At 42.0% G+C, this 20,198-nt stretch overlaps 1 protein-coding gene and 1 long non-coding RNA gene across 7 annotated transcripts in view; one reads left to right on the top strand and one right to left on the bottom strand.

Annotated features, from left to right (window-relative positions):
- Positions 1-8,090, bottom strand: part of SCN8A (sodium voltage-gated channel alpha subunit 8) — a 181,270-nt gene extending 173,180 nt beyond the window's left edge. For 4 of the 6 annotated variants that reach the window (XM_082741347.1, XM_082741349.1, XM_082741344.1 and 1 more), the window contains exon 1: positions 6,815-6,917. The gene's annotated coding sequence lies outside the window, so the exon portion shown is untranslated. Of the gene's footprint in view, positions 1-6,487; positions 6,689-6,814; positions 6,918-7,150 lie in introns of those variants that run through there. The other 2 variants (XM_082741346.1, XM_082741345.1) reach the window with 2 other exon arrangements.
- LOC309869752 lies at positions 5,389-14,890 on the top strand. The gene is made up of 3 exons (XR_014314345.1): positions 5,389-5,728; positions 12,450-12,559; positions 13,969-14,890. It is a non-coding gene; the product is annotated as an uncharacterized lncRNA (long non-coding RNA).
- The last annotated feature ends 5,308 nt before the right edge of the window (positions 14,891-20,198 follow it).

Here is a 20,198-nt window from a genome sequence, read left to right as displayed (position 1 = left end):
AGTCACTCTAACCCAATCAACACTTGCCAGGATCAAGAGAACTTGAGTCCCAAACCTAGAGTACCTCTTCGACTCTCAGCCCCCAGCTTTTATTTTGTTCCCCTTTCCTCAATAGGGCACATCTCCAAATACCTAAAGGAAATCTTTATTATCCACTTCCACCTTTGCTGCTGTAGCCCAAGAGCCTCCCAGAATCTTTCTCTGCTGCACCCTGAATACCCCTCCCAGCACCAACCCCCAGTATACAGCCCTACACCAATTTCAGCCTTGCATAAGCAAAGAAGTCAGGTGGTAGAGGCCATAATTCCTCTACAGTCCTGGTTATAACTTTCATTGGCAATATGGGAGTATTTATGAGTAACTATATGTATGTATTTATGTGCAAGAGAAATAAAGAAAGGTAAGCAGTGCAAGAGAAATAAAGAAAGGTAAGCAGACACGATGACCTTTTAAAAAGTACTCAGGAGAGCTGAGGAAACAAAACAGGTGTGTTACTTCAATAAGTAACACATCTTCAGTTCATTTTCCCTGCTTTCAAAATGCTATCCCTCAAAGGTATTTTTGCCCTCCCCCCACCTATCCCAGAATCTTTAATTATGCTCACTCATTAAAACACATTTAGCTACCTAGGATAATGATAATTTCTTAAAACAAAGCCAAAATTGTTCACGTTACTTAGTTATATGAACATCATGGGGAAAAAGTCTTTAATCATGGGTCAGCCAACCAACCTGGGTACCCATCTCCACTCCATGACTTAATGGTCCTGTAGACCTAGACAATGTGGTTAAGTTCTGGGACACTTAATTTTCTCAGCTGTAAAATAGGTAGAATAATATTTGCCTTACCTAATTCGAACAATCAATTGATAGAAAGATTTTAAAAGTTCTTTTTTTAAAAAAATTTTTTAGGGGCGCCAGGGTGGCTCCGTGGGTTAAAGCCTCTGCCTTCAGCTCAGGTCATGGATCAAGCCCCACATCAGACTCTCTGCTCAGCAGGGAGCCTGCTTCCCCCCCCCCTCTCTCTGCCTGCCTCTCTGCCTACTTGTGATCTCTGTCAAATAAACAAATAAAATCTTTTAAAAAAATGTTTTTAAAATTTTTATTTATTTATTTATTTGTCAGAGAGAGAGAGATTGAGCAAGCACACACGTGGAATGGGGGGAGGACACAGACAGAGGGAGAAGCAGGTTCCCTGCTGAGCAAAGAGTCCAATGCAGGGCTGGATCCCAGGACCCTGGGATCATGACCTGAGCCAAAGGCTTAACTAACTAAGCCACTCAGGCGTCCCAGGTTTTTAAAAGTTCTGATAAACAGACAAACATAGAATAATAATTACCAAAAGTAGATGGTCAGCTGTGAGATCTTACTATATGAGACCCATTCAAATAAATCAGTGCAAATATAATGGAAAAACCTAGAATGGTACTGAAGACAAAAGCAACTCCAAACTTGATAATCACTCATCATAATTAAGATATCCAGCTCAAGGAAGAATAAAGGGGAGCCTCAGTCTTTGGGTCCATTCCGCCTTCAGATCCCAGGCTATAGCTAAAAACAGTTCATGGCCTGCCAGCTAGCTGTCAGTGCGAGAACATTTCTCTTGGGTAACATCCTACTACTCTAGGATAGTTTGGGAATGACTGAGGAATTACTTTGGTAACAATATTTGCCGTGGTGGAGATCAGCACTGCAATTGTATAATAAAACTTTTCTCCTGGGGCGCCTGGGTGGCTCAGTGGGTTAAAGCCTCTGCCTTCAGCTCAGGTCATAATCCCAGGGTCCTGGGATGGAGCCCCACATCGGACTCTCCGCTCAGCAGGGAGCCTGCTTCTCCCTCTCTCTCTGCCTGCTTCTCTGCCTGCTTGTGATCTCCGTCTGTCAAATAAATAAATAAAATCTTAAAAAATAATAATAAAATAAAGCTTTTCTCCTCTTAGACCAGCAACGCCCATCCAAATCAGGGTATCTGCAGATCCTATCCTCTATGCCAGACTGAAGATAAAGCAACTATCTGTCTTTCAGACTACCAAAATTTAATACAGCATGTCTATACTATAACAAATACGTGTATAAACACACACTAAGCTGCTAAATCCTTAGAGGGAAAAGAGCAAATATACATTGAGCTCTATGTGTCAGAAACCACAAGGTAACATCGATTTCTTTTAATCCCCACAAACACCCAAACATAGGAATTATTATTCTTATTTTTATAGATGAGAACACTGTAGCTCAAATACATTAATTTGCCCAAAGTCACAAACCTAATAAGTAGCAGAGTCAAGACATGAACTTAAGCCCATACTGCTGCTGCTGCTTCTCAATGGTGTTAACTATGGCAACCTGCTAGTGTCTTCATTTCACCTTAATTCCAGACATGGTACTTACCTGTGTGTCCTGGCTGTGTTTCCACACATTCACAAAGAGACAGAGAAAATTTTCCCAGAAGACTTCCTGTTTGTCTTTCCTTTTCCTGCATTTACTTCCTATTCCTAAAAATTATTGTTTTAGGTTGAATTACCAGGTTAGACCTAAAAGCCTGTCATACCACATTTCAGCAATTAATATACACCTACAGTGTGACAATTCTGTTTCCTTCCTTGTACACTTTAATAGCCATAGTTTCATTTAGGGACTTAAACACTAGATGGTTATATTTAATTTACCTTTTTTCAGAATCATTTTTAAATTTTCAAAAAAATTACCTTTAATGTGAAAGAATTCATTCTTAGAATTGGCCTGTAAAGTCTCTTGATTTAAATATAGCAAGATAACCAGGGGAATAAAGAAATCTTTCCTTAATCATCAAGTCAACAAATATTCTCCCTCTGTACCTACTGTGTGTGAGGCATTGTTCTACGCACTAACATATTTTAAGTGGCAAGAACCAGCTTAGAAAATGATACCATGCTCAGAAACTCAGAATAATAGTATTTTTAAACCAAGGCTTTTAGACTCTTAAGTTCATAGTCTAAATACTATTATTCTGAATAACATTTGCAAGTGCTTCTTGCCCTCCTATAGGAAAAAAAAAAAAAGACTGAAAATATACAATAAAACACAATAAAACAACTATTTTGCTTAGGATAGTTAAAACTAAGGATGACTTTTTCCTTTTTTTTTTTACATATATTAAAATTTTTCTGTAATAAGAATGTGTTATTTTCATAATTACAGGAACTAATCGCACTCTGGATAAACTTTGCATCTTTAACACTTTCTATATAATGTGGGGTTATTTTTTTTGTCAGATATAATTGACGGGAATTATGTATTCATTAATTCATGCCTGTGCCTCTAGAACTTATTACATAACATCAGCACATTAAAGATAATTATTTTTCTCTCCATTCATGGAATGTTTTTCTTGCTTTAGGTGGATATGTCTTTATCTCGAGTTCTTTTCAAGCAGATGGGGATTTCTTGTATAATTGCTACAGAATATCAATAGTCAATCTTTTCTTGGTAATTAGCACAAGACCATAGGTCTTTTAACATTATGTGTGTTATCTTTTCAATGACATTAAAGTCCTTTAATCACAGTGAACCCAAATGGAATGAGCTAACTTTATGTAGAAGGAAGTTCCCTACCAATGGAAGTACTCAAAGCAAAGATCTCCCATAATGGAACTTCTGTGCTAGGAGGTTGTAGAGCTGAATTTTATGGCCACCTTCCCTTTCTAGAATTTTAAAATAAATTTTTTGACAAGTCTACTCTAGTGATATAAAGGACCGCATACTGGTCTCTGTGTATCAAGCCCTTTTCTCAGCTCACTGTTCAAATCAACTCAGAGAAGATTTCCTTCTGAGCCAGCTTGACTTAGCAAGTTATCTGATTAATTCTTGTGGAGACCAAATTCCCATAATCATTAACTGAGCCTTGCTACTTGAAATTACCAAAATGTGCTAAAACAATGTAGTCAGCAAAATGTCACTGTATGTCTTATATATGGATCTGTTGCAGCCTGTAAAACACTGTCTCCATGAGGGACAGCCAAAATGAAGTTATGTGGGAGTAATAAAATATGATAACTAGGCCTGCAATCTCAAGAATAAACCCAGCTGCGCATGCACACACACACATCTACAAGAAAGCCTGCTGATAATAAAAGCAAAGAAAAACCCAAATCGCGTCCAGCATGTGCATACTTCATGGCAGGGCTGGACCGGGAACTGTCCTTTAAGCACCACAGCAAGAAACCAGGGAACTGTCCTTTAAGCACCACAGCAAGAAACCAGGGAACTGTCCTTTAAGCACCACAGCAAGAAACCCTGGTGCAAGCCCCAACACGGGCACCCAAAGCTGGACCACGAGAAAAATTTGTTAAAGCTCCTACAAAAAAAGCAACAAGCACTGTACGGGGTTTGTTTTTAAGTATGCTATATTCTACTTCATAGTCCTTTATTAATTTAAAATAAAATCCTTTAAGTACTTTGATGAAAGTTGACAAAACCCCAAATGAAAACCAAAGGTATATTAAGTCTGCCTCTCAAACTGAATTCAAGAAACCAATAATTGGCCTGCACTATCAAGAACTGCTTTGCAATCTCCACCACCAGCCCTACCAAGAAACACAGCACATTTACACATACCCTAAATCAGATGTTGAAAACATAGAACATGCTCAGAGCCCTCTCCAGGGAGAGACTCGATTTCTAGGACAGATGATGCCTGCCGAATACCAAACCATCACTACCACCCCCCTCTCAAGCAATCAAATCCTCTTTCAGGGAGAACTGAAGGCCTTATGGGTCATGAGTTCCAAAGAAAAAATGCTGCAGTATTTCAAGAACCGGGTTACAGGCAACCTGCTACAAAGCTTTCAGCAATTTAAGTCTGATTCCCCCTGAGATTCCTACCAGAATGGCACCGGATGCTAATGTTCTCCAGCCATTTGCATTACACATCAAAAAGAATAATTTTTTTTTCTTTGAGGGAAAAAAAAAGTCCCCCCACCTCCATTATCTTCTAATAATGCACGTGGAGGAAAGCAAAGTACAGAGAGACGGTGAAACAGTCTACCACACCCGAAATCTCCTATGGAAAGCTAAAACATCCCCCAGCCCTAACACACGGAGACGTCTCTGAAGGCTCTCCAGGTTTAAACTTGAGAAAATAGTTATAAAAAGCACTATTGCCCTTTGCTCCCAAAGCTCTCACCCACATTTCCTGCTTCCATTCTTGTTTCTCTGGTACCCACTAAATTTTCCTGGTGTGGTAGAGTTTGCTTCATATTAATTATTTCTCCCTCTCCCTGGATTAGCCAGATGCAACGCCAAGTTTCTCCCCCCTCCCCCAAACAGACGACATTCTTTTATTATGAATACCGATGCCGAGAATCTTGGAATCTCCCCATATAAAATGCATTCCCCCGTGTTTCAAAAACTGCAGTGTAAGTGAGGAAGAGGGCACAGGGTGGAGTAGTTGGAAGGAACGCATGGTTTGAAGAATCGTATTTATCAAACTGAAAAATGATTCCCACCCCACCCGACCTCTAAGCCGGGGCCTCTGAATGGGTCCGAAAGCCCCAGCTAACCCCCGGAAAGTTAACTGCCAAGTCTCCACCGGTGGTTGCCGCAGGCAGAGGGGATGGAGCTGAGCTCTGAGGAAAAATGCAGAGGCTTTGCGGTCCCCCAAGTACCAAGAGAACTAGAGAGGAGGGGTCTGTGGAGCTGGGCAGTCCTGTAAGCCAAACGCTAAGAAGCCCGGGGTGCTGCTGATCCTGGTAAGGTGGGGGAGGGAAGGGAGAAAGGAGGAGAGGAACAGGCTCTGCATCGGGTGGCGTAGGGATGGGGGTGGGGGAAGGGGGATATTCTGAAAGTGATGTACTCCCTAATGCAGGAATTCTAGCCTGCCGAGGAAGGTCCCGAGGGCCCCCAACACAGCCCCAGAGCACCCTGTCAGGAGGGGGACGGACATCCGAGTAAAGGACAGGGGGAGTCCTGGCTGCCCTAAGAACCCAGGAGCTCCTGGCTTCTGCAGTTGGTAACGATCTGGAGCCGGATGGGGGAGAAGAATGCAGTAAGACATGGGGGAAGGGGTAGAGCTGAGGGGCTGCTGTAGGACGATCCCATACAGCACTGCCCTTCCCAGTGCAACCCCGAGAGGGGCCCCGACTCTGTCCCGGCCCTTGGAGGTGGGGGGAGGGAGGCTGCACCACCGAAGGGGCGCCGAGGGCAGGCCACTGTCCCCCAATGCAGCCAAGAGACAAGAAGAGCGAAGGTGTATCGGGGTGGTGGCCGGTGGTCCTCAGCTCTCCTCAGGGACCCCTGGTAAACACGGTAGAAGGAAGCAAGACTTCCAAACACCTGTCCAAAACCGGGAGGACAGAAACCCAGCTCCGCGGCCCCTCGAGCCCCGCCGCGCACTCTGCGGCAAAGCCCCCGACCGGAGATGGGCGAGCCCCGCTCCGGGGTCCCGAGGCGAAAAGGGGAAGCCGGCGGGCGAGGAGCGGCGCCGGGGCGGGGGCTCCGGGGCGACTTACGGCAGCGGCGGCGAGGGAGGCAACGACGGCCCTAGCGCGGGGCCCGGGAGGCGCGGCCGGACTGCAGAGGCGCCGAGGCTGCGGCGGGCGGGACTGCGGTGGGCGCCATCTTGGAGCGCTCCCCGCGCCCGCCCCCCGCGCCGCCCGAGTCCTTGCATAATTGATGACTCGAGCGGGCCGCGCGCCGCCGCGCGCGCCCCCGCCGCCGGGCCCCCCGCCCGCTCCGCCCCCGCGCCGACCCCCGCCGCGCGCCCCCCGCCCGCCCCGGGCCCGCCCGCGCGCGCCGCCCGCGCCCTCCTGCCCGCCGGTGCTCGGCGGCCCACCTACCCCTGCAGGACGCGCCCGCTCGCCCGCAGCGCGCCGCGCCGCCCGCCCGCCCGCGCTCTCGCTGGCTCTCAGGCCGGAGTCCCCGCGCCGCCCGGACCGGATCCGGGGCGAGGGAGCAGGGCGCCGGCAGGGGGCGCCGCGCCGGAGCGCCTCGCGAGCGTCCCCGGGCCCGCCTCCCCGACGCCCCCGCGGAGCCGCGCGGGAGGGGCACCCGGCTGAGCGCCGGGACGCGGCCGCTGGACGGCAGCGGGCCGCCTGCCAGCTCCTGGAAGCCGAAGCCCGAAGGTGCTATGTGGGCCCGAACGCCCCGCGACCCTCGTGAATGCCAAGTCTCACCTGTCTCCCGAACGCCAGTTGCAGAGGAAATGCCCAGCAATAGGGCAAGGCTCCGTTGTTGGGGTTCTGGCACCTACAAGCTGGGAACTCAATCTACATGATCTTTGGCCGACTGAAAAACACAAAACGCCGAAGTCTATCCACGGCAGCTGGAGCCCTGTGAGTCAGTGGACAGGGCCCTGGAAAGAGAAGGGACACATCGCTTCCCTGACAGCCTCCGGTGCGAAGCTGAGCAAAGGCCACCTTAACCTGGCTCAAGCTCAGCGAGCCTGTATGCAAAGCAGGCGCGAACATTTGAACTGCTGACTCCACACTCTGTGAGGAGGAGGCAGGTAATGGATGTGAGAACTCCGCACTTCCTTGTGCTCCTGCAGCTCGGGTGTTCAGAGTTAAGAGCGAAACAGGAGGGTCAGGTGGCCACTTACCAACTGGGCAGCCTTGGAACCTGAACAACTCTCCAGACCTCAGTAAAAGACTTCCAGAGTTCCTCGGTAAAAAGGGAGCAACCATAGGTAGATCACAATGATCTATCTATGTGATCACATAGATCACAAAACCTGATCGCTTTGTGGTGAGGGCTGAAGAGAAGGCATTTCACACATTTACAACGCAACCTGGCGCACAGTATGCCTATCACTTAGTGTGCCCACTGCATGCATTTTTAAATAGCTTCATGGAGGCGTATTTGACATGCGATAAGCTATGCGTGTTTAGGGTGCACAATTTTGACGTCTGTGTACACGCGAGAAATTATCACCATCATCCACATACCCATCACCTCCAAAAGGTTCTCTCTGCCTCTTTGTAATCTTTCCATGTATCACTCTCCCACATTCCCTCTCCAGGCAACCACTAATCTTCTTTCTATTACTGTACATTAGTTTGCATTTTTCAGAATTTTAAATACATGGCATCATACAGTATGTCCTTTTTTTTTTTTTTTTTTTTTTTGGTATGGCTACTTCCGCTCACATAACTCTGTTGAGATTATCCTGTTGTTGATGATTCAGTTGCCTGTAATGGTTTGACTTTTTATTGCCGAGTAGTGTTCCTTATAGGAATATACCATTAGGGACGCCTGGGTGGCTCAGTTGGTTAAGCAGCTGCCTTCGGCTCAGGTCATGATCCTGGGATCGAGTCCCACATCGGCTCCTTGCTCCGCAGGGAGCCTGCTTCTCCCTCTGCCTCTGCCTGCCATTCTGTGTGCCTGTGCTCGCTCTCTCTCCCTCTCTCTCTGATAAATAAATAAATTAAAAAAAAAAAGGTTCCTTGGAATATACCATTATAAGAATGTAGATATACTGTTTATCCAGTCACTTGTTGATAACATTTAGGTTATTTCCAGATTTGCCTATTAAAAATAAAGCTGATAGGAGTGTTTGTGTGCAAGTTTTTGTATGAATATGCTTTGTATGCATATGCTTTTATTTCTCTTGGGCATAAGTATCTAGGAATAAGAATGACTAAGTCTAATTGTAGGTGTGCATATTTAAGGTATTAAGAAAGGGCCAACCTGCTTTCTGAAGTGAATGTGCCATTTTATAGTCCTCCCAGCAACATAATAGACTTTCAGTTACTCCACATCTTTGGCAACACTACCTATGATCTGTCTTTTTTCTTTGAGCCATTTTAACAGGTGAGTAGTTGTATCTTACTGTGGTTTTGGCTGGTATTTTCCCTGTAACTAAGATATTGAGCATCTTTTCGTGGGCTTATCTGTTATCAGTAAATTGTCTTGGGTGAAATGTGTGTTCAAGTCCTTTGCCTATATTTAAAGTTGAGTTGTTAGTTTTGAACGGTGCTTATATATTCTAAAATACAAGTCTTTCATCAGATATGTGATTTGTAAATATTATCTCCCAGTCTGTGGATATGTTATTATTCTTTTAACAGTGTCTTTCAAAGAGTAGAAATTCTTAATTTTTATGAAGTCTGATTCATTATTTTCTCTTCTTCTGTGGATCATGTTTTTGTAGTCATACCTAAATGGTTTGTTTTTTTTTTAACATGGTTATCTAGTTGTTCCTGCACTATCTGGTTTCCCTTGCACCCTTGTTGAAAATCAATTATTCAGATATGTCAACGGTCTATTTCTGGCTTCTGTATTCTGTTTCATTGATCTATCTGTCTATTTGGACACTAATACCATACCGTCTTGATTATTTTAGCTTTATAATAAATCTTTAAGTCAGATAACATAAACCCCCAGATTTTGCTCTTCCTTTTTTTTTAATATTGATTTTGTTATTTCAAATCCTTCGCATTGCCATATGAATTTTAGAATTAGCTTATCAAATTCTGCAAAACAGCCCCCTGGGATTTTGATCAAAACTGCATTGAATCTATGGATCAATTTGGGGAGAACTGGCATCATAACAACAACATATAGTATATCACTCCATTTATTTCAGTTCTCTTTAATTTCTCCCAATAATGTTTTGTAATTTTCAGAACACAGGTCTTGCTCATCCTTCTGATATTTACTGCTAAATATTTCACATTTTTAGTGCTACTGAACAGTATTTTTATATTTTAATAACAAATATTTTATATTTCAATATCTGATTGTTCCATAAGATTTTCTACACAGACAATCATGTCATCTGCAAATAAACATGGTTTTATTTCTTCCCTTCCAATCTGAATCTCTTTTGATCCTTTTTCTTGCCTTGTTGTACTGGCTAGGACTTCTAGTGCAATGCTGAATAGAGGTAGAAAGAGGAAATGTCTTTGCTTTGTTCCTTATTTTAGGGGGAAGACATTCAACTTGAAGATATGATGTTAGCTGTAGATTTTTCCTAGATGTCCTTTATCATGTTGAGGAAGGTCTACCTATTCTCACTCTCCTGAGAGTTTTTATCAGGAATGGATATTGGACCTTGCAACCCTTTTCCTGCATATGGCTTTTCTCTTTAGTCTGTTAATATGGTAAATTACATCCACTGATTTTCATATGTTAAACCAACCTAGAATAATGTATTGATCATGGAGTATTGTCTTTTTAATATATTGTTAGATTTGACTTACTAACACTTTGTTAAGAATTATTACATCTATGTTCATGAGGTGTATTGGTCAGTAGTTTTCTTGTAATGCCTTTTCTGGTTCTGTTATCAGGTCTGTAATGCTGACCTCATAGAAGGGTTAGGACGTATTCTCTCTTCCTTAATTTTCTAGAAGAGTTTGTGTAAAATTCCCATTATTTCTTCCTTAAATATTTGGTAGAAATCATCTGGGCCTGGAGTTTTCTTTGAGGGAAAGTTTTTATTTTTTCATTTCTTAAATTTGTATTTATTTTTTTTAAGTAAGCTCCACACCCAGTGCGGGGCTTGAACTCATGACCCCAAGATCAAGAGTCACATACTCAGGGTGCCTGGGTGGCTCAGTGGTTTGGGCTGCTGCCTTCGGCTCGGGTCGTGATCTCAGGGTCCTGGGATCGAGCCCCGCATCGGGCTCTCTGTTCCGCAGGAAGCCTGCTTCCCTCTTTCTCTCTCTCTCTCTCTGCCTGCCTCTCTGCCTACTTGTGATCTCTGTCTGTCAAATAAATAAATAAAATCTTAAAAAAAAAAAAAAAAAGAGTCACATACTCTACTGAGTAAGCCAGCCAGCCACCCTAAAGGAAAGGTAAAGTATAAATTTAATTTCTTTAATAGCTGTAGGGATATTCTGATTTTTAATTTTTTTTCAATGAACTTAGGTAGTTGTATCTTTCAAGGAATTTCTATTTCATCTAAGTTGTTGAATTGATAGGCATACTATTGTTCATAATATTTGCATATTATTCTTTTACTACAGAATCTGTAATGACGCGAACTCTCTCATTCCCGAGATTGGTAATTTGTGTCTTCTCTTTCTCTCTCTTTTTCCTGATAAGCCCTGCTGTGAGTTTATCAGTTTAATTGGCCTTCTCAAAGAAGGATTTCTTGGGTTCATTGGTTTTTCTCTACTGATTTTTGATGTTCTGTTTCACTGATTTCTGACCTTTATTATTTCCTTTATTCTGCTTACTTTGTTTCATTTGCTCTTTTTCCCCTAGTTTCTCAATTGGAAGCTGAGGTCATTGATTTGAGACCTTCTTCTTTTCTAAAATTAGCATTTACTGCTATAAATTTCTCTGTAAGCACTGCCTTAGCTACATCCCACAAATTCTGATATGTTGGATTTTCATTATTATTCAGTTAAAGAAATTTTCTAATTTCCTCTTTGATTTTTTCTTTGCCTCATGGATTGTTAAGTGTATTATTTAGTTTTCAAATATTTATGAATTTCTCAGATAATTTTCTGCTGTCAATTTCTAATTTTCTGCATTCTGGCCAGAGAACATGATTTGTATGACTTAAGTCTTTTTAAATTTTTTGAGACTTGTTTTATGGCCCCCAAATATGATTTATCTTGGTAAATTTTCCATGTGCACTTGAGAAGAGTGTGTTCTTGCTGTTGGATGGAGCGCTCTGGAAATGTCAATTAGGTCAAGTTGATTGATAGTGATGTTTAAGTATTCTAAATCTTTACTGATTTTTTTTTCTGTTTGTTCTATTCTTTTTAAAAGAGGTATGTTGAAATATTTGAATATAATTGCAGGTTAGTCTGTTTCTTCTTGCCATCCTATCAGTGTTTACTTCATATTTTGAAGTTCTGTTATTAGGTACATCAGTGTTTGGGATTGTTATGTCTTCCTGATGAATTGACTCCTTTATCATTATGGAATGAACTTCTTTTTTCCCTGGTTATATTTTTGTCCTGAAATTTACTTTGTAAATTTTTGCTTTGTCTTTTTGTCTTTGTAGCATAGACTAGCATGGCATTTCTTTTTACAGTCTTTTAAGTTAGCCTATTTATTATATATCTTTATATTTAAAGTGGGTTTCTTTTAGGCAACATATAGTTGAGTGTTGGTCTTCCCACCTCCGTGCCCACCCCATCTAAATCTCTGTTTTTCAGTTGAGGTGGTTAGACTACTTATAGTTCATGTGGGCATTAATATGGTTGAGGTTAAATCTAACAATGTACTATTTCCTATTTGTTCCTTCTTCATTTTTTTCTATTTTCTGCTTTATTTTGACTAATTAGAATATATTTTATCATTCCATTTTTATCTATATTGCTGGTTTATTAGCTGTAACTCTTTGTTGTGTTATTTTACCACTATATAAATTTAAGTATTTACCTTAACTTGGGTACTAAATTGAACTGTAAGTTCTCTGACTACCTGAACTTTGGGTGCTTTGTACACAGTAGGTTTTCAACACATACTCACTTAAAGAATGAGCATTTGTTTCTTCTTGTGTTTTATCAACAGACATTTATGATTGCCTCCTGAGGGGTCTCCAGAAAACTGATCTAGAAGTTGGTTTTAATTGGAACAGGCCCTGTACTACATAAAGAGATGGAGCAATGATTTCCAATATGGTAACTAAACCAAAGTGATTATAAAGAGAAGGAAAGAAAGAAAAATTCACCCCCTCAAAAAATGGTTAAAGCTAGAATTATTAAAGCTTTATGGAGCATATCGTATAAGAAAGCCAATGTGTAAATACATTAGAAAAAGAAGTTTGAGGGGCACCTGGGTGGCTCAGTGGGTTAAGCCGCTGCCTTCGGCTCAGGTCATGATCTCGGGGTCCTGGGATCGAGTCCCGCATCGGGCTCTCTGCTCAGCAGGGAGCCTGCTTCCTCCTCTCTCTCTCTCTGCCTGCCTCTCTGCCTACTTGTGATCTCTGTCTGTATAATAAATAAATAAATAAATCTTTAAAAAAAAAAAAGAAAAAAAGAAAAAGAAGTTTGAGGTCTCAGATTTTTAAAAAATCTAATCCCATAACATAAAGAAATCCTTTTCTTATGAAAGATGTCTTGGTAAATAGTTTTTATCTTGCATTTTCCAAATCTCTAGTTGTTACAAGCAGGGTGCTTGTCTTCCTTATTGAAGATGCTTTTCCTGGAAATCAGACCCTTTGGGGCTATAATCAGACATTATTTACCAACAGTGAGAGAGGACAGAGTTCTATATCCTTTCTCCAGTATTTTAACAAATGTGGAAAATAAGCCTCTGGGATCAAGTAATAGAATCTGTTACTTTTTAACTCCAGTTTTAGCTAAACTTACAAACTTTTCAAAATATGAGAGTATTTGCTGACTCCATGAGAATCTTTGAAGTCATCAAAAATGTCACGGATTTCCTTTAACAACTAAGCTCATATCAGGAAAAAGCTCAATACATTGAGAAATGAGTTTCCATTTAGAAAGATGAAAGAGGGATTAGACTTGCCCAGTGTTGCTGCAGAGGGCAAAACCAAGACCAAGGTGGGAATTTCTAGGAGACAGATGCCAGGTCACAATGAGGAAAGATGTTCTTACAGAGCTGAGCAGCAACAAAACAGACCACCCCTGAGGAAAGGAGCTAAGGTGTTTTAAAGGAGATGCTGTAAGATCAGTTGTTCTGGACATTTTTAGGATCAGGGACTCCTTTGCAAATCTGAAGAGAACTATGTATCATTCTTCTTCCCAGATAAATTTACAGACCAATCCACACAAGTGCACATATGCTAAGGCATAGTTCAGCTGTGAATCTCATCCTTGAATCCCAGCGTAAGAATGTCCAATGTACAGATGTTAAAATATGAAGTGGGACCATGCCCCTTCCCCTCTGAGAGCCTGTCATCCTCTGGTTCTATCCCCATCCTCACTACTACCTTTAGAGGTCATCTAGGGTTTCCTGATAGAAATCTAGCAGAAGTACTTTCCTTTGGAATGTTCTGCCCCACTTCTCCTTTTTACCTTTTGACCCAATAATAATTTACTTAATCTTCTATCTCTCATTCCAGACATAACTGCTTCCTCTAAATTTACTGCTCCCTTCAATGGAAACAGGATTTAATTCCTTAGCTTGCTGTGATGCCAGCAGACTCCAGTCTGAAGATTTTATCTCTGAGATTACTCCTAATCTCCTTGCACAGTAGCAAGCCTTGTAGAAATATTGACGATGTGGAAGATATCACTCATTCTTCCTTTTCACTACAGCCCAAGTGTTCATTAAGAGATGAATGGATAAAGAAGATGTGGTGTATGTATGTATATGTAGGTATGTGTGTACGTATGTATGTATGTTCATATATATACAATGGAATATTATTCAGCCATGAAAATAATGACCTCTTGCCATTTGCAACAACAGGATGGAGCTAGAGAGTATAATGCTAAGTAAAATAAGTCAACCAGAGAAAGACAAATAGCATATGATGTCACACAGGTGCAATTTAAGAAAGAAAATAAATGAGCAAAGGAAAAAAGAGATAGAGAAAAACAAACCAAGAAATAGATTCTTTTTTTTTATTTTTTATTTTTTATAAACATATATTTTTATCCCCAGGGGTACAGGTCTGTGAATCACCAGGTTTACACATTTCACAGCGCTCACCAAAGCACATACCCTCCCCAATGTCCATAATCCCACCCCCTTCTCCCAAACCCCCTCCCCCCAGAAACCCTCAGTTTGTTTTGTGAGATTAAGAGTCACTTATGGTTTGTCTCCCTCCCAATCCCATAGAGAACAAACTGATGGTTACTAGAGGGGAGGCAGGTGGAGGGATGAATGAAATAGGTGTAGGGGATTAAGAGTACATTCATGGTGATGAGCACTGAGTGATACGTGGAGTTGTTGAATCACTATATTGTACACCTGAAACTAAGAGAACACCATATGTTAAAATGAACTAGAATTAAAATAAAAAGCTTAATTTAAAAAAATTGTTTTTGCTTCCCTCTCCCAACCATGGGACCCTGCCATGTTCTAGAGTAAATAGAGCTTATTTCCCTGCCTCAGTAACTCTGGATGGGTCTGTGTGAGTTGCTTAGTTCAATAGAAAGTTAGCAGACACAATCCAGACAGAGGCTTTATGTGTGCCTGGGCACCATTTGGCTTGGTCTCTTGCACTGAGATCTACCATGAGAAGAGCATGTCCGCAAGCAGTCTCCAGTCTAGGGGTAATGTAGAATCACATGGGACAGAACTGGACCCCTGCTGCCTGGACCCTGGAATCCATCCCACCCCTGCTGAGATGCAGCCAACCTAGAGACCCTGGAGTCTTACTTTTGGAGTGGTTTGTTACACAACATTCATGCAACAGTAGCTGACTACTACAACAACCATACCTGTTCTATGCTTTATGACACTTTCTCTAACTTCCTCCCAAGTAAAAATCAACCATTTAGTATTATTTTTGTTAGAGGAATAATCACAGTATATTACAGATAGACTTTATATAAGCAGTCCATCCTCCCAGCTATGATGGGCATTTCCAAAGACCAAGATGCTGCATTCCTGGCACTCCACTGGGCCTGGGTAAAGCTGAATGTGATGGACAAGACACCCTTTTGAAGTTCCTCTTCTCTGTTTCTAAGCATTTTATGGATAGTAATGCTCAGCAGATAATAAAAACTTCGTTCCTTTGTGGAAAATGTCCCCAAAAAGAAACTCCAGAGTCACCCTTGACTGCTGTCTTTCTTTCTTTTTTTTTTTAATATTTTATTTATTTATTTGACAGAGAGAGATCACAATTAGGCAGAGAGGCAGTCAGAGAGAGGAGGAAGCAGACTCCCTGCTAACCAGAGAGCCCAATGTGGGGCTTGATCCCAGCACCCTAGGATCATGACCTGAGCCGAAGGCAGAGGCTTTAACCCACTGAGCCACCCAGACACCCCTGACTGCTGTCTTTTTATCAACACTCACATATGACCCATCAGCAAATCCAGAGTCTGCCCTCTCTCACCACAGCTACCTTGGGTCCCGGCCACCACTCTGTCTTTCCTGACTTATTTCAACAGACCCTTAGCTGACCTCCCTGCTTCTACCCTGGCCCCCCTCAGTCTTTCCTCAACCCAGCATTCAGAAGGATTGTTTTATTGTTTTGTTTTGTTTTGTTTTGTTTTATGTTTGAAGGAGAGAGAGCACACTTGGAGGTGGGGATGGACAGAGCTGGGAGGGAGAGACAGAATCTTAAGCAAACTCCACACCCAGCATGGAGGTGCACACAGGGCTCCATCACACCACCCTGAGATCATGACCTGAGCAGAAATCAAAACCTAGGCGCCCCAAAAGGATCTTTTTAAACAGAAGTTAGATCAAGTTATTCCACTCAAAACTCAAATAGCAGTTGAAGCCAAAATCTGTGAGTTACAAGGCCCTCCATGATTGGTCCTTATAACTGCTGATCTCATCACCCTCCATCTTCACTCCAACTGCACACACTGGCCTCACCCATCGCTCAAACACACCAGGCCCACTAAACACATAAATTGAACTTATTGATCCTTCTGCCTGGACCTCTCATCCTCCAGAGGGCCACTGGACACTCCAGTATTTCATTTAGGTAGGAACTTAATATCTCCTCCTCAAGGACACCCTCCCAGGCCATCTTATCCAAAATTTCAGCCCCAACACTTACTATTCCCTTCCCTGTTTTATTTTTCTCCTTAACATACACTGTTGTGTACCATCCTATGTATTTTATTGATTTACCTTGTTTATTTCCTGACTCTCACACTAGAACATAAACTCAGGGTGGGGGGGGCAAGGATTTTTGTCTACTCTGTTTACTGTTCCATCCTTGGCACCTAGGATAACACCTGTCAGGCACTCAAATGTGTTAAATGAATGACAAAAAGAAAACAGAAATGGGAAATAAATAAACAAATAAATGATATTGGCACAGAGTTAGATAAATAGATCAGTGGAACAGAATGGAAATCCCAGAAGCAGACCCCATGTATACAAACCCTTGATGTATGACCACAGGAGACATTGCAGATCGATGGGGAAATAACAGACTTTTCAGAAAATGGCACTGGAACAATTGTGTAACCACATGGAAAATAATAGTCAGACCTCGATTTCCAGGGGAAACTAAAGCTCTAAATGTGTAAGCCAGAACTATAAAAGCTTTGTATATAATACTGGAAAATAACCTCATGACCTCAGGGAAAAGAAAGATTTCTTAAACAAGACACAAAAAACCCACAACCTACACAGGAAAAGATAAATTCAGACCTGATCAAATTAAGAGCATCTATTTTCCAGAAGATACCATAAAGAAAGTAAAAAGATGAAGTGTTGAGTGTGAAAAACATCTGGAACATTTATAACCGACATGGGTCTGGGATTAAGAACTAATGTAATCCAGACTGAAACCACCATTAGAAACTGGACAAAAGACAGGTACATCACATCAGAATAAATCTAAATAGTCACTAAACACATAAAAGGGTGTTCCACCTTATAATAATCAAAAGCCCACATTAAAACCACAATGAAATGCCTACCAGATTGGCAGAAAGAAAAATAAGATGAGAAAACAGAAAAGACAATTTAAGTCTGACAAACACCAAGTACTGGCATAGCTGAGGAACAAAGGGGACTTTTATACACCAGTGGCGGGCACAGAAATGGGTACAGACAGACACTTTGCAGAGCAGTATGGCATTAACCAGCCAGATTGAAGAGCATATTCCCTGTCCTAGCAAGCTTACTTCCAGCTGCATACCTTGGAGAAATACATCATCGTTGGCCACAGGAGACATCGGTAAGAATGTTCACAAAAAGAATGTTATGTTTGCAATAGTCAAATGTCATTCCTCTAGAAAGGACGGCTCTACACCCATGAACCTGAACTAACTAGAGCAGCAGGAAAAAATGCAGATGACTCGCACAGACATCGTGTCGGACACAGAAGCAAGACACAGAGTGGACAGAGCCGATTATGACCTCTGTATAGAGTTCAAAAACAATTCTGCTACATTACATTTAGGGACCAGACATAGGTGGTAAAACTGTAAAGAAACACAAGATCTAGATTAGCATCAAGGTCAGGACAGTGGCTTCATCTGAAGAGGAAGGAAGGAAATTGTCATTGGAAAGGGACAACTGGAAGGCAGTGTTCTGTTTCTTGACTTGAATGGCCTTTATAGATCTTCATTTCCTAATTTTTCTTAAAAAAAAACTCTCTGTTTTATGCCCTCTGCTGTATGTATGATGCATCATCTCACAATAAAATAAAATTATGAAAAAGTAGAAAAAGAGAAGGAAAGACAGCAGCTGGTAACACTAGAGACAGAAGCTGAAAGGTCTAGGAAAATGTAGTTCCGGCAATAAAATGGAAATATTGGATTACTTAAAAAGTGAGATGTCGGACTGCCTGGGTGGCTCAGTGGGTTAGAGCCGCTACTTTCGGCTCAGGTCATGATCCCAGGGTGGTGGGATCGAGCCCCCGCATCAGGCTCTCTGCTCGGCAGGGGGGATGGGGTGGGGGGTGGGGGGTCTGCGGGTCTGCTTCCTCCTCTCTCTCTGCCTGCCTCTCTGCCTCCTTGTGATCTCTGTCTGTCAAATAAATAAAGTCTTAAAAAAAAAAAAGTGAGATGCCCTTGGCATAGCTCTGTGATATGGATGATCCCACCATAGGTATTGGGTAAAAAGAAGGAAAATTGATTTGTGAAACTCTTTCACAAAGCATCTGAAGAAGGCGTTCAAATTTTTCAGTTATACTGTGAGAGGAAAACCGTATATTATAACAGGGTATTAACAAAGGTGCTAGACACTCAGTTACAGATAACACTGTCATCTCACTGGCTAAACACAATAGACTTTCATTTTTCAAGTGCAGCCCAATGGGCAACAGCCAGAAAGAGAAATAAAGTAGGTTCCTGCCACCTAGTCATTCAAGAACTCCTTGGATGCCAACGTGCTGCCTGTAGACCCCACAGGAAGTTTTCATGGCTGGGCCTAGAAGTGGTCACATCCCTTTGGTCCACGTTCTGCTGTCCAGGATTTAATCGTATGGTCCCACATGCAAGGGGGGTTAGGAAGTAGAGTGCTTTGCCCGAAGCCTACTTCTCAGCAACAACTCCGCATTCTCGAAGGGGGCAGTGAGACTTCATTAACCAATTAGCCCTCGCTGCCATGGGGGCACTCATGATTTTAGTGATTTGTGAAGATTTCAGAGTATATATATATTTGAAGATCAAGATTCCATTGCACATCAGCTATAGAATTATGATAGTACATTGTCTACACTATGAACTTCGTAACAATGAAGGCTGAGTCTTTTATTTAATCCTTTTAAAGATTTATTTATTAATTTTAAAAAGAGAGAGGGGAGGGGTAGAGGCACAGGAAGAGAAAGTCTTAAGCAGACTCCGTATGGAATGCTGAGCCCCATGTGGGGCTTGATCTCATGACTTTGAGAACATGACCTGACCTGAAACCAAGAGTCAGATGCTTAATTGACTGTGTCACCCAGACACCCCAAGACTGAGTCTACTATTTTAACAGGTAAAAACACACGGAAAACTGATTAACCCCTCCTCATACTTTCTATAAAAGGTGGCATAGAATGCAAAGTGTTCTGTACCTTGCTTTGATTCACTTAACAGTATGTCTTGGAAATCTTACCATGTTCTTACAAAAAGAGCCTTCTCATTCTTTGTTATAGCTGCATAGTATTCTCCTATATGGATATTTTGTCATGTCCTTAACCAAAGACTGGTCCTATATTCCTAGTGCCTAGAATAGCACCTGATACATATATAGGGCACTTTGTAAATATTTGGTAAATGAATACTTTTGCTGTCAAGAAGATCGTACTGTGATAAAGCATAGAAAAGGCCAAGAACATGATATATAACATCATATATGATATATTAACCCGAAACTAACAGAGATAATCTATTTTAAGAGGCAATCATTCAGGCATTTAAGTGTAACATGATGTCTAAGAGCCCAAGTTCTGGAGCCAGACCACATGAGATGCAATCCCAGCTCCACCATTTTACTAGTTGTATGACTTTGGGCAAGTTATTTACTCTGGCTCTGCCTCTGTTTCTTCATCTTTAAATTAGGCTTACTACATGGGATAACGAATACAAAGCCCTCTGCACACCTCCTTGCGTATCCCCTGCACTTGGTACAAGTTAGACATTATTATCAGGTGGGGCTAACTAAGGATGCCTTGTGGAGGTGTGCTTTGATGGGGACGGAGGGCGGGGCACAGATGGTCCAAAGAGC

The sequence above is a fragment of the Mustela nivalis genome (assembly GCF_964662115.1).
Source record: "Mustela nivalis genome assembly, chromosome: 7".
In the NCBI taxonomy this organism is placed as follows: domain Eukaryota; kingdom Metazoa; phylum Chordata; class Mammalia; order Carnivora; family Mustelidae; genus Mustela; species Mustela nivalis.
Note: the sequence above shows the minus strand (reverse complement) of the source record. Positions and strands in the feature narration are given on the sequence as shown.